The following is a 13,338-nucleotide window of genomic DNA, read 5'->3' on the forward strand; positions in this document are numbered from 1 at the left end:
TCTCCTTTGTTGAACACGTGCTAATGGTTTCCATGACATGAAAGGACTACGTTCAGGGATGAGGAGAACTGCCTGGAAGTGGAATAAAAAAAGGTGTCCATTTGATTCCCAGCTAGCTTTTGTTGTGGCTGAGTATTCTTATTTAGGAAAATTGGTTTCTTTTGATCTGCCGAATCTCAGCCGATCGCATATGCACAGTTTAGCTCTATGTGAAGTGGAAGTGCAGCGGTTTTAAGGAGGCCCCGACACGTTTTAATCGCTTAAGATTCAAACAGGAGCTCCGCGCACCCAAGGCTGGAAAAGCCGGTTTGGATCCAAGGAAGAAAGCTGAAACGATGCGCCTAAACAGACGAGATGAGAACTCCTCACCTCAGGAGTTGCAGAGTGCTCCGATGACCGCGAACGCAGCACGTGGATATCAGGCAATGAACAGAAATGACAACCCCAAAGGCACTTGATGAGCAAGAATTGAGTGTTTTTCTTGTCATGAAATTGAATAATTAAGACACGATTCAAATAAAATATAAGTCGTCTCTGAAAGCGCTATTTCATTGGGTCCAAACCTCATCGAATGACAACGGAGAGAAATGGAATCAGAAATGTGTCACATTGTCCTCTACCTAATGAATAACACAGAGATTGCTGCAATCAGTATGGAAATTGGTATCAGCACTGTTCACACATCCTTAAACATGAGCAAAAAAAGAAGTTATCTATATGCAGAAATAGTGAAATAGCATGTGCATCCGTCTGCATAATGCACTGAACCACTTTAACCACCGCAGAAGCCTGAAAATATATTTATATATGCCAATGCCATTATATATCACATAGATCACATAAATAGACCATGCCTGCAGAAAAGAGGAAGCGTTTATTAACAGATCCCGGGGGAATCTATCTCCACAGCAGGGGATCCTAACCCTAACCTAACCCTATTCTACCCTAACCTAACCCTAGCCCTAACCTAACCCTAACCCGAGTGCACCAATATTCCAGAGAACCCATGGCAACAGTCCGAACATCCCAGAGCCCCGGGGGCTCCAAACCACAGCTGAGGAATCCCAGCACCCGGAGGAGTCACACTGTTTACAGCCGAGCTTACGTGTACAGAGCGCCGTCACATGACCACCAAATGACATCATCCCCATAATTAGTGTTCAGTTCTGGGGATATGAGCTACTCAAAAGGTGCTGGGGTCCCTATTATGACACAGATTCCAGAGTGGATCCACGTTCCAGAGTGGTCCCTCTCAGCCTTATTTAACTGTTTAAAGGCCAGGGAGCTTTTCCCAGGAACCCAGAGGCTCTTCAGATGTTGTGCCCGCACAGCTCCGGCGTTTATTCCTCCCCCTGTGCCAGCCGACTCTTTGTGCCGGCCTCTCGTGCGCAGCGACGGCAGGAAAAGCTCCAGGATCTGGAGCAGAACCTGGATCCTGAGCCAGACCCTAAATCATTCCACGCACTTGTTCAGGGCTCGTTATTAAAAATCCCCCCCCCCCACACACACACACACACGCACTTCATTTCTGACAGCGTCTGTCAAGAACGGCGCCGAGGACATTGTGGTGTTTTTAGAGGTTGGGGTTAAACTGCCGTTACGGCTGCACGGAGCTTATTAAACTGGTAGCCATAGCAACAACACTGCTGCCAGAGACGGCGCCGGTGGAACAAACAGAAACGACTGACCAACAGATGACTGACTGAAATAAATGATTCCCCATTTGCTCAGAGGCCATCAGAGGTCAAGGCTGTGCCGCGACCTTTGTTGTCATAGCAATAGAGATAATCACAGCCAAGACACCTCAGCCCCAGCACGTCATTAGCACTAACGAGGTTGACAGCGGAATCATGTCATACCTTTTGTGAGTACCACCAGGTCGCTGTTGATGGCAGACCCTCCCTCTCAACACACACATTCTTCCCTGTTCAGGGAGCTTTTTTAAATCATCTGTCTTTCTTGTCATAACTATTTCCCCCTTGTGCCGCCGCTCCGGTCTCTTCTGGCTCTGCCCTCTTGCCACCGCCACATTCGGACCTTCTGTTGCCTTGTCTCGTGGTCCGGGAAATTAAAACCAAACTAACAGGGGTCATTCTGAGCCACTCTGGCTGTTTTTGTAGCCAGAGTGGGAAACCGGCCAGACCTGAGTGGATATTGATGAGGAGCGTAGACTCAGCAAAGAGCATGCTGGGAAAAAAATCCTCTTTTTCCCTTCTCCTGAATTTTAGCGGGACTGCGGCCCGAATCACAGCGGATTAGAGGAGGGGCCACGGCGGCGGTTCCATCAGAAACAATGACAGGTGGACGAGGACTTTTCCTGCTTCCAGGAGCTCAGAAAAACGCAGACCTGGACACAAGAGAACTCCCCGGAGACAGCAAGACTGCTGGATTCCTGGTCATTCAAAGTAGAAGGGAAAACCCAACTATCATCCCAATCCTCACGTTTGATAAACATCTCCTCCGTGCCTGCTCCTGTGAGCCAGCTCCTCGGCTCCTCACAGCCTCAGAACTGCCGACTGTAGCTAAAATTCCCGCTGGCAGCATGAAGCCAGAGCTGTTCTCCACACTGACCTTTAAATAAACATCTCCTGCAGCCTGGGTTGCACGGCTTCGGCCTCCCTGTCAGCACCGGCAGCGAGCTTTAGGTGAACGCGGCAGCGTTGTGGCTCGGGGGAGCTCCCGATGTAAACCCATCAATTGTTTGGATCACGCTAAGCTCCCCGGTGTCGTCTCCCTCGTGAGACCCGGCCGGGAGAGGGAGCGGTTCCCACGCCTCTGCCTTTGAACCGCTAATCTTCCTCCGACAGTTCCACGTGGCACCCGCAGGGACGTAGCGAGGTCGCTAACCACAGAATGCTAACCTTGATTATGTTTACTCCATCGAGGGATGAGGGCACTGAATCACTGATTTATCTAATTTACGTATTCAAACTTCCACTGAGTGACGAAATTCTGTGAATAAAATCACTTCTTACAGTTTCCAGAGGTTAGAAGACTTTATAAACACTGGATTTGTGGTGAAAGACAACATTAAGGTATGAACACCATCATATCCTGAACATGCTAATCCTGGTTCCCCCTGGCATAAGAGATATTGCTTCAATATAGACGCAGAGCCGCTCCAATGGTGCTGGAATATCGCTCCCCTGATCTCCAAATTCCTCCAAATCGAACCCTCATGCTGTATAAAAAGCCAACAACTTCCTGGTAACATTTAGCTGATTGATTAAGAGACCAGAGTTATTCATCCAAACGCGTCTGAAGCCTCCGTGTGGGTTTGTTGCTCGACAGGAAACTGGATTAACCACCGCTCCGGGATCTCTGTGGAGCGGCAGGAAATACCTCCTCCTTCCCTCTAGGGTCTCCTCCCTGCTGTGGGTTTGACGCGCTCACATTTGCAATCGTCACCTCTGATCACGTGATCCCATCAGACGTGAGCATCATCACTGATCTCCGCCCTCACCCGCCACTCACGGGAGGGATGTGACGCTCCCAGGGATCCGCCCCAACACACCTCTGCGTGCTCTGTGTTGTGTAACCAGGCTCGCTGATGGGACGAGACGAGACAGACGCCCGTTTGTCAGGCGGCCGTATGCTAATGGTGCAGTTTAACTGGACAGCAGAGGTGTCGTCCACGCGTCTCTGGAAAGGAGACGTCAGCATTCCCTACATGCCTCCGGCCCTCCTTTTATTCTGCCTTCGCTGAGGTTGAGCAGCTGAGGTCTCCTAGTCGTACAGAACCCCCCCCCCACACACACACACCCTTCCAGTGTGAGCTGGAGGGGAGCAGCACGGGACAAGACTGAGCCCTGCCGAGCTTAATGGCCAGATTAATAATAAATCCCTTGTCTAATTATGAAATGGTCAAAACTAATGAGACTTGTGCCGCCAGTTTTCTAATGAGCAGATCTCCACTTCGGGAGTCTCTCTGATAGCATCTGCACGTGTCGTGTTCCTGGAAGCTCACGTCGCCCACGAGACCGTTCCGGTTTGGCCCAGGAGATCCGGGTGGGGGGACGCGACGCTTTCCGGCGGTTAGTTCGCGTGCTGCTGCTGTTTTTACCGTTCGATCCTGTTGCTGCGTGATTATTACTACAAACAACTCCCCAGGGAGCCACGCTGGGATGCCGCAGTCTGCTCTTAATTATAACTTGAATGGAATCTGGATTAAATTAAATGAAAGTGGAATTTATAGTGTGCTATATTGTCTGCTTGATGTAAGGCTGCACTGTTTATGGCCTCTGTGCGAATACGCCAGCAGTTTGTCAGCAGGTTCAGAGGTGAATCTGATCGTTTAGAGAGGTTGCACAGATAATTTAAGGTGGTGCGGTGACGTGCAGGTTCCCCCGCTGAGGCGTTTTAATAATAAACTGAGAGTTACTGTGAAAAATATGCCTTTCTGCTGCTCGATTTATATATATATTTTGTTCAGCGCTACCATTTCAAGCCGTATTTAGCAGAAACACGCATCTCTTTGTCCAGCAGCTCTGAACACCGTTTGTGATGATGTTGAAGGTGCTTTTGGACTTCAGTTGATGCGTCTCTCAGGGATATGTGATGAAACCTCCCTTGGGTGTTGCTACTTCAGCTGGTGCATCCTGAAGGTGACACTAACGCTAAAGAGAAAGGAACATATGGCAGAGTCATACCAGACGAAATTGTTCTTTTCAGCAAATACACACCGGAAAAGTGTGGATGGAAACATTCGAGTGAGGTGGAAGTAAAAACTGTGTTCAGGAAGAAGGAAGAAGCATAAAAGAGCTTAAAAAGGTGCTAGGTTAACGCTCCAACTAGAGGGTCACGGTAAGAACAGTGCCATCTTGTGGCAGGCTGTCATTACAGCAGCTTCTCATTAGCGACCCGCTGCTGCACGTCACCATTTCGAGATGATTGCTGTCAGATGACACCCAAAGAAATGAGATCACAACTCAGCACTAGCTACTTTAAGAATTCAACTTTACAGAAACGATGATGTAATGTGCTATTCGGGCGATTGACTCTAAAAGGGCAGAATCCATTTGGGAAATGCCAACCACCCTCTGACATGGCTGCTCTTCAGCACTCAGTGTGACATAACATCTTGTGCCTGCAGGAGAGCCCAAAAAAGGGCTTCTGTGAGGATATTTGACCTTTAAGGCAAAGTGCGCGAGCGCTACAGAAGTGATTCAATTTAACTGGCAAAAAGGTAGCGTAAAAATATACATTTAAGCAACTAGAACCGCTTGTGTCTAACATCATAAATGTTGATGCTGCGGCGCACTGGTGGGTGGAGTCAGTTCAGGAAGGGTTGAGGGCAGAGCCGGGACACGTGACCTCTGGTTTAGGCAGCTGGAATTCATTGAGCAGCATTAGCATTTAAACCCCGGGGCTCAACTTCAGGAGATGACCTGATGCAGTAGGACGTGGCACGCACACGATCAAAAGCACATAATTAATACAATAACCACCTGTCAGCACGCTCTGATCTCTGAAATCAGATCTACGCTTGAAGACGGAAAAATTCAAAGAGAGAGTCCGGTCTTTCGTCAAGCCAAGCTAGCGGAACCGAATTTATCTCGTTAAGGGCCAGTTTAGAAGAGCGCCAAATTAGGTTCTGACTCTTCCTGACCCAATTGTGCTTCACCACAGCGTGATTCAGGCCCTATGGAGGCTAAAAACCATTGATAATGTCCTTTTGTGCGTGCAAAAAGATCACCAATTACAACAGCTTTCAAAACGAACCAGCCCGGTCATCAAATACCGTTAAGTGTGTCAGCACGGACGGAAGCGTCTCCGGCTACATCGACAGCTTCCTCTAACCTTGATTAGCTGTGACGTCACTGGTTTCCCAGAGGACGCGGCGAAAGCCCTCCCCCACCCAAATATACCGCTGAAAATCCCATCATCCTCCACTTGGGTAATTCCCTGAAAATAAATTCCATTATTTCATGCGTCCTCGTGTCTTTTGGCCTCCTTTGGGTCGTCTTCGTGTGTCCTTGTTGGAAGTGCACAGGAGAATTGTGGGTAAAATTTCCAGAAACGCAGAACTAGTTGTCGCGTGACTGATGTGGGACTATATTTGACAGCCAAGCACGGCAGAAGTAAATAGACAGGCCAGGCTCCAGTAACAAACAACCTCTGTTGGGATTATTAATGGTTCCGTTCGTACAGATCATTAGCGCTCCCGCCGAAACGGGGGCGAGGATAAAGAAAGTGAACTAGCCGGGTAATTATCCCGTTTACGTGATCAGCAGAAAAAGAAAAAAAAGACTGCTGTAACCTCAACCTTTAGGGCACAACTGGAGAAAAAATAGATAAATAAAAGAGGAGGTGCGGCAGCTCGATGAGCTCCTGGAAAGCTGCAGCCGTCAGCACGTTCGTGGCGCTTCGGTTTCAGCTTCGGTTAGCTGCTTCTCAGCCGCGACTGCAGCTGGATATTAGCCACTGGATGCTAATGCGCGACACTTCCTAAACAAAAGCAAAGGAAAAGCAAACACGTACGTTTCCAAATGTGCCACTTAGACAGAAAACTTGGATGCTCATTTTATGGCCAATTTAACATGCAAAATTAGCACCACAAAAGTAACTTATTCAAGTCGTGTTTGGGATTCTGTAAAGCGCCTAGAAGCAATTTTGATTGTAACCGTCGCTATATAAAAAAAGATTGATTGATTGATTGATGTAACTTACATCATTTTAATTAAATACTTGAATGAGCTGACATTCTATGACAAATACCAGGGCAACCCTTTGTGCTAACCGCTACTTGCTAATTGCAGGGGTGCTGGAATCCATCACAGAACACCATGCCATCCACTTAAGTGTCTCTAATCAATCTAATCCTTTTTTTTTGGGAAGGGACAACCTGGAAACTCCACAGAGGCCCAAAATCGCTGTGAGCCATTGTGCTTACGGCTCCAACGCCGTGCCACCCACAACCATTAGCTGTCGTATGAATCCACCACACTGTCACATGACTGGATGTGGGTCGGCCCACATATTTATGTCCCACGCTCGTTGCATCCATTGCTCAGCATTGTGGCTGCCGTTGCTATTAGCTGTCATTTCGCTAACATGTCTCTCGGGGTCGTGGGTTCATTGAGCAAACGTGCTAAAACCATAAACAGTGGCAGGCTGTTGGTTTGTGAGGGACGTGCACTTTAATGCGCTGCCACTTAATCTTGGCGGCGCCCTAAAGTTGCGCTCTGGTGACTCTTCCAACGTGGGCGTCCCTCCTGTGGATACTGGGCTAATTTAACAGGGAGCATATGGTTCAATTTGAGATGCATTATGTTGTTTGGAGCCCTTGACTGTTGGTGGCGCTTTAATCCCCACTTTACTCTCCGTCCGCCATCACCGCGTAACGCTCCTCCCGCTTTAGTTTCACGTGAAACCCGTGAAGTTTCTGTCGGCGCTGCCAGCTGGAGGCGCCTGAGGGCTGGGTAGATATTGGCCCGCGTGTTGGTGCAATAATTGTTTCTGGCAGCGGACGGGAACGTGGCGCGGCCGGGCCTCTCGGGGACGATGCGGCGAGCTCCACATCTCTGACACACAGGTTTTCGTGCCATTTTGACACCTTATTCCATAAGCTGAGCTTGCATACAGCAAAACATATACTCGGAGCATTAGCATAGCTTCAAATGTAAAATGACAGCGCTAACATCCTGTTATTTTCCCCTGATGAACAGATGATGTGTAGCACCGCACGGTAACACGACTGGACCTCCCCCCACAGCTACAAACACCCCTGGTATCACACTCATTTGCTCCATCTTCCCAAATTCCTTCTCGGTTGCGTCGCACTCGTTCCGACATCTGTTTCCGACCTCGTTATCAGGCGTTTGGAATGAATGTCAACCCATTTCTGCCGGCATCAAACGTGGGCTTAGACGCCAGGAGTTCCACGTTTGTGTGTGTTTAGTTGGAAAATGGGTCGTTTTGCAGCATCAAAACCGTCGTTTGAATCAGATTTGGAGAGAAAAGGTTGCTGATTCATCCTTTTCCCCTTTAGCGCCTGTTTTTCTTCAACATGAATGGAGGCAGCGCAAAACGTATCGATCTATATTTGGCCACACATTGCGGCTCAGAGCATCGTGCAGGTGGATTATGGGAATTTTCCTTGTGACATTTTAATCTTTTCCAGCCCTCGAAATTTACTATCCAAGCCAACATAAATTCAGGCGACTGTTCTCTGGGACAAGTTAGCATCAACAGTTGGATCCCACGGGGGTTAGAGTACATATATTATACTTAAAATATTTCTTTGGTGGCTCAATTGGCTGAATTCGGACATCTGTGTGTAGGAGAAGGAGAAAATATTAGAGTGAAGGATTACGAGACCAACCCAACTGTCCAAAATTAGATGATTGATGACAGCAGTGCGCTAGCAGCCTTTAGGGATCTTTCCGATGGTTTTTTCCTTCCCGCATATAAGGAAATTCCATGTGTAGCTGCAGCGGGTGATAACGGCCCACGCTAATTTTAATGATTGGTTCGGGGCTGTTCCTTTATATTCTGAACTAATGTGCGTTTAATTTTCCTCCTTTTGTTGTTGAACCAGAACAGCTTCAGCCGGGTCTTGCCGGGGGTGCGTGACGTTCATTTTAAGAATGCTTTCATTAAACGGCTGGGGCGAAGACTCTCTTCCTCGTTTCTTGTCCCAGCTAGAGAAACGTCCTGCTGACTCTAATGCGCTAACAAGAGTGTGACAGGAGAGTCCTCAGGGTCTCCGGCTGGTGCTGCTGGGCCAGAACGGAGACCTGAGATGTTAAATTTAGGTGGTGAAGGAGAGGAAAGGGAAATTAGGACTCATGTCATGATCCAGGCGGAGAGCACGGCTTAAATACAGGAGTGTGGGGCAGCGATAACGAGGCACAGGTGAGAGACGGGACACAGGTGGAAGATGTGAGGGTGATCAGGGAGAAGGACCAGAACAGACAGGAAGGACAACATGAAGTGTGCAGAGATCCTACATTTTGAAAAATAAACGGACATAAACCGCTTGTGACCTGAACCAGCGCGCCGGTTTCCATCCCTCTGACAGAGAAATCCAACCCTGGCCGCCTTTTGTAGACGCCAACACGCTGTTCAACCCTCGATTCCCACTCGTAGACCTTCAAACTAAAGTCCAAGAGAGCTCGGAACTCTTTCAGAGGTTTTATTCTGCTCAGACTGTAATAATAAAGTGATATCCAGGCCTTTAACGTGCAGCAAAAACTTTAAAGTGGGTCAGGTTTCACACCATGAAACTTTGGAACAATGTCTGCCTGCCAAAACCCAAAGAACTGGACATCAGTCAACCAGTAACGGCTGCATTTAGAGCCAGTTAAAGGAACGTGTTTCCCTCCTCCTCTTCCTCTCAAACACTAAAGCTCAGTTTTTCCATCAAGCGTCGCAGCGTTCCCTAGACGTTCCGCAGACGACGCTCCGGCACAGTGTGTTTCTACAGTTCTACAGCCCCCGTCACAATACTGTGATGGAGGAGGAGGAGGAGAACGTGGAAGCTGATTTTCCTGGTCGGCTGCTCTTGACAAGACTGGTCAAGGATCAGACAAGCCTAGTTAAACACGTGGGGGCAATCAGAGATGATCCGGACCGTCATAAGGGCGGGAAACACGTTGGGGTGTGTCAAGCACTTCCTGTAAAACAGGAAGTGAGACGGCTGTTGTGATGTTAAGACCAAGGCGATGGAGGGGAGACTAACGTAGATGAACAGACTGAACTGTGCTGTCCCTCAGGTCCCAGGTCGTCCTCTCCTTCGTTGCCCCCCCCCGAGTGTCCTTGACATCACATCTGTAAACCGTTTTGATGTGCGCGGATAAAAGCCTCCCAGGCTCCAGCCAATCAGGCTGTGGCAGCTCTGGAGTCTTCTTCGCACGCACGCAGCGCGCTCACACGCGAGCGTGGGGGGGGGGGGGGGGGGGGGTTCGCTCTCTGAAGTCGATCCATCACCCGTCCTGTGCCAGCGCCCCGGCGCCCCGAGAGATCCCGCGCTGAGGATCTGTTGGCGCGCGGCGAGCCAGCCCTTCCCGCTCCGAGGACTCACGCGCCGCTTTGAAATGAGCACAACTTGTTCACGTACGCGCCGGATCGTGGCGCCGCCGTTCCGCCTGGCGTGCAAAGACCAAAACAAATGTCACATTTGTGACGGCATTTATTCCCCTTGAATGTTGACCGCGGGCCTCATCCCACGTGCACAAACAAGGACCCCGTCATTCCCCGTCAGCAGCCCTGCATGCCTGATAATTATTGACATGCTTACCTTACACTTTCTCGCCCCTGCGGCGTGCCCTTGCCTGGCCGTCATGCCTTTAAAAAGCAGCTAGCATGTGCACGTGCGCTCGCCTCCAGAGTGACACTGGTTTGCTGACTCATGACTTCCGTGACTTTGGGAAGGACGGCAGTCATTACAACTGCCATCCTGTTAGGTGCAGGACAGCAAAGGGGCCCGAGCGGCTTCAGGGGCGGCGAAGAGCCTCGGCAGAACAAGACGGGCGTGAAGCTGCACGCTACAGAGGAGGCGGGACAGCAGCTTAGAGATTAGATTGGAGATCAGCCTTTAAATGGACCCCGGCTCATTAATGAAGCCGTCAGAATCGAAGCCTTGGGAGAAATCGGAGCGGAGGTGCAGGAAACCAGCGTTCCTTCTCAGAACTAGAGTAGCTGGAAGCTGAAAAACCGGCCACCATCATGTTTAGCTGTGTTTTCGCTCTTCTAGCCGTGTTTTCGCTCTTCTAGCCGTGTTTTCGCTCTTCTAGCCGCCACCTGGGTTCAACCGCCTGTTTAAGTCCTCCCGCCTCCCCTCGCCAACACATTAACATTTCCAGGAGACATCTCGGTGTTGTTCTCCCACCACGTCCGCCGTCTCCGTGGCTCTGCCGCGTAGGTGTGAGACTCCGCTATCACACGCTGAGATAATTGGCGACTGCTAGCGTAAACATCTCCTTGTCGCAAGTTGGACGGAAAAGCGCGCATTCACAGCCCCTTTGTTATGTTTGAAGCCTTTTTTTTTTGCTCCCTCATCTATCAAAGGAAGGATGGAGGATGTGGAAGTTAAGATTAAACAGGTGTGAGTCCTGATATTTGTGGCAGGAAGAGAAACGCTTTCATGAGCTCTACGGCTTATGAAAACTGGCAGAAGTACTTTTGTGCAATGCTCTTAAATGTGTGCATGTATTTCTCCTCAAGCGGCTTTAGTGGTAGATAACGCATTATTAAAAGGACAACTGTACACGGTTAGCCATATCAGGCCGCTAGGTTGCAGATGCAGGACTCCCCCCCTCCCCCAGCGCTGGATTTCTAAGCGTGTAGGATGGTGGCTGTCAAATTTAAAGGTGTTATTGGAGCCTTTTGCTCTCTAACCGCTCTCCCTCTCAACACTGTTAAGCTGCATTTATTGAGATACGCCAGTAATTGTTTAGAGGAAGCAGTCAGGAGCAATCTGTCGCTGTCGGCGGGGCCCCAGGATGCCGCCGGAATATTCCCCGGCTCTTTGGAGGCTTGAGTTTTGGCAGCCGGGCTGTTCAAACACGGCCCGGGTCGCCGGCTGTTCGGGGAAAGCCAATGGCGGCGCGCCTGGCCTCAGTTCAGCACGAACTCAGCTGCATCTGTCAAGCTAATGAGAGGAATGGATGAAATTTGTAGATAGCGCCTGACACCGAGCGAGGCGACGCGTTCTGACACGCTGTCGACATGTGACGAGCAGCGGAGGGAATCTGGCTGGCGTGCGGGGACCACCAGGGGCACGACACGGGCGCTTTTTACATTCCGCAGTCCAGAAACATCTGAGACACACACGGCGAAATAATTCTAATCACTCAGGATCGGCTGTGGCCACTGCCGACTCGCAGGTGCATGTGACTGAGAGGACAGCCTCTCATTGGTCCATTGGTCTCGTTGATCTTCTCAAAGATCTTTAGCAGCGACGTCTGTTGGGGCCTCGGGGTTCACCTGCGGCCAATCGCCCCTCCAGATGTGAGAAAGCTGGACTCCTCATCGGTTTTCAGACGTCGTCTCCCCGGCGACCGCGACCTTGACGTCGGACTTCCCGCACGTACGACCGGCGACTTCGCTGTGGGGACGTTTGATTTGTGAAGTTAATTTGGCATTTGGCAAATGTGGCATTTATGTTCTGCCGAACTAATTTATGGCCCTTTTCCCGCGAAATCTATCGCCCTTTTCCTCGAAATCTATCGCCCTTTTCCTCGAAATCTTCGGATTTTAATCTTCGGATTATTCTTTTTGTTTACAGGCTTTTTTCCTTCCATTCATCCACCCAGGATTGTCCTGGGATGTTCCACCCCTCCGGTGTCTCCAGGGATCCAGGGATCTACCCCTCTAAGAAGTAAAGGCCACCCAAAGAAGCATTTACCTTTATTTGATCGCCTCCTTCTGCCTCTGCCATTTCACAAACTGCCTGTAATCGAGGCAATCAGCCTGAACAGCCTCTCAGCAAATGCAAATGAATTCTCAGCGATGTTTGATGTTTGTTATGCGTCAGACAAGCTGAGCCCGCGACGGCGTCTTCAGCCAGCGAAAGTCCATCTGAAACCGCACTTATCCTCCTCGGCAGCCGCAGCAGCGCACACGCTGACATTTCTATGGATCAGTCAGATGGTTTAGCATCAGCAGTTTGTCAGGATCTTCTGTTTTGGCCTCCCTTAACGCTGATTGAGATAGCGTGACGCAGCATCCCTGTCGGGGAGAATGACAAAGAATTTGGAGACGTGCAGACTTCATCTGAAGAAGCAGCCTGTGAAGGTATCTGTGGACAGCTTCTGTGCTCTTGTTAGGGCCTCAGCTGTGCTCGGCTAAGAGGAGGACAGTTGAAATAAAGACTTGACCCTGCCTCTGAGTGACAGTTCTTCTAAATTTGCCCACTTTTACCTCAAAATCAAATGTAAAAACCTTGAACTGGGAGCCAGGGGGTTGTTTAGCATGAGATATCATCAGCTGCGTATTTTCACTCTTACTCTCTGAGTCTTTGACTGACCAACATGTTAAAGCTAGCTGCCACAGTTGTGCACGTGGCCAGAGAGATGCATCACTCCAACAGGCAGAGCAACACCAGTAGCCTGACCAGAGGGGGCGCATCAGCAGCGGGTTCTTCACCTGCTTCCAGACATCAATCCGGCACCTCGCAGCGATTTGCAAATGTGCTCCATCTGTAGGACCAGCATATGTGGAGCGGCTGGTCCAGGACGGTGCTGTAGAGTCAGGTGAGGTTCGAACAGATATCTTCTCTAACCTTCTCTGCCCTGTCTTCAACCGTATGAAGACATCCACGACAGCCCCAAAGGTCCCTGAAGTGCCTGACGAGGCTGGTTCTCCGATACATCACGTCATGCACATCATGCACCA

This window comes from Takifugu rubripes, chromosome 17 (genome assembly GCF_901000725.2).
Source record: "Takifugu rubripes chromosome 17, fTakRub1.2, whole genome shotgun sequence".
Classification (NCBI taxonomy): domain Eukaryota; kingdom Metazoa; phylum Chordata; class Actinopteri; order Tetraodontiformes; family Tetraodontidae; genus Takifugu; species Takifugu rubripes.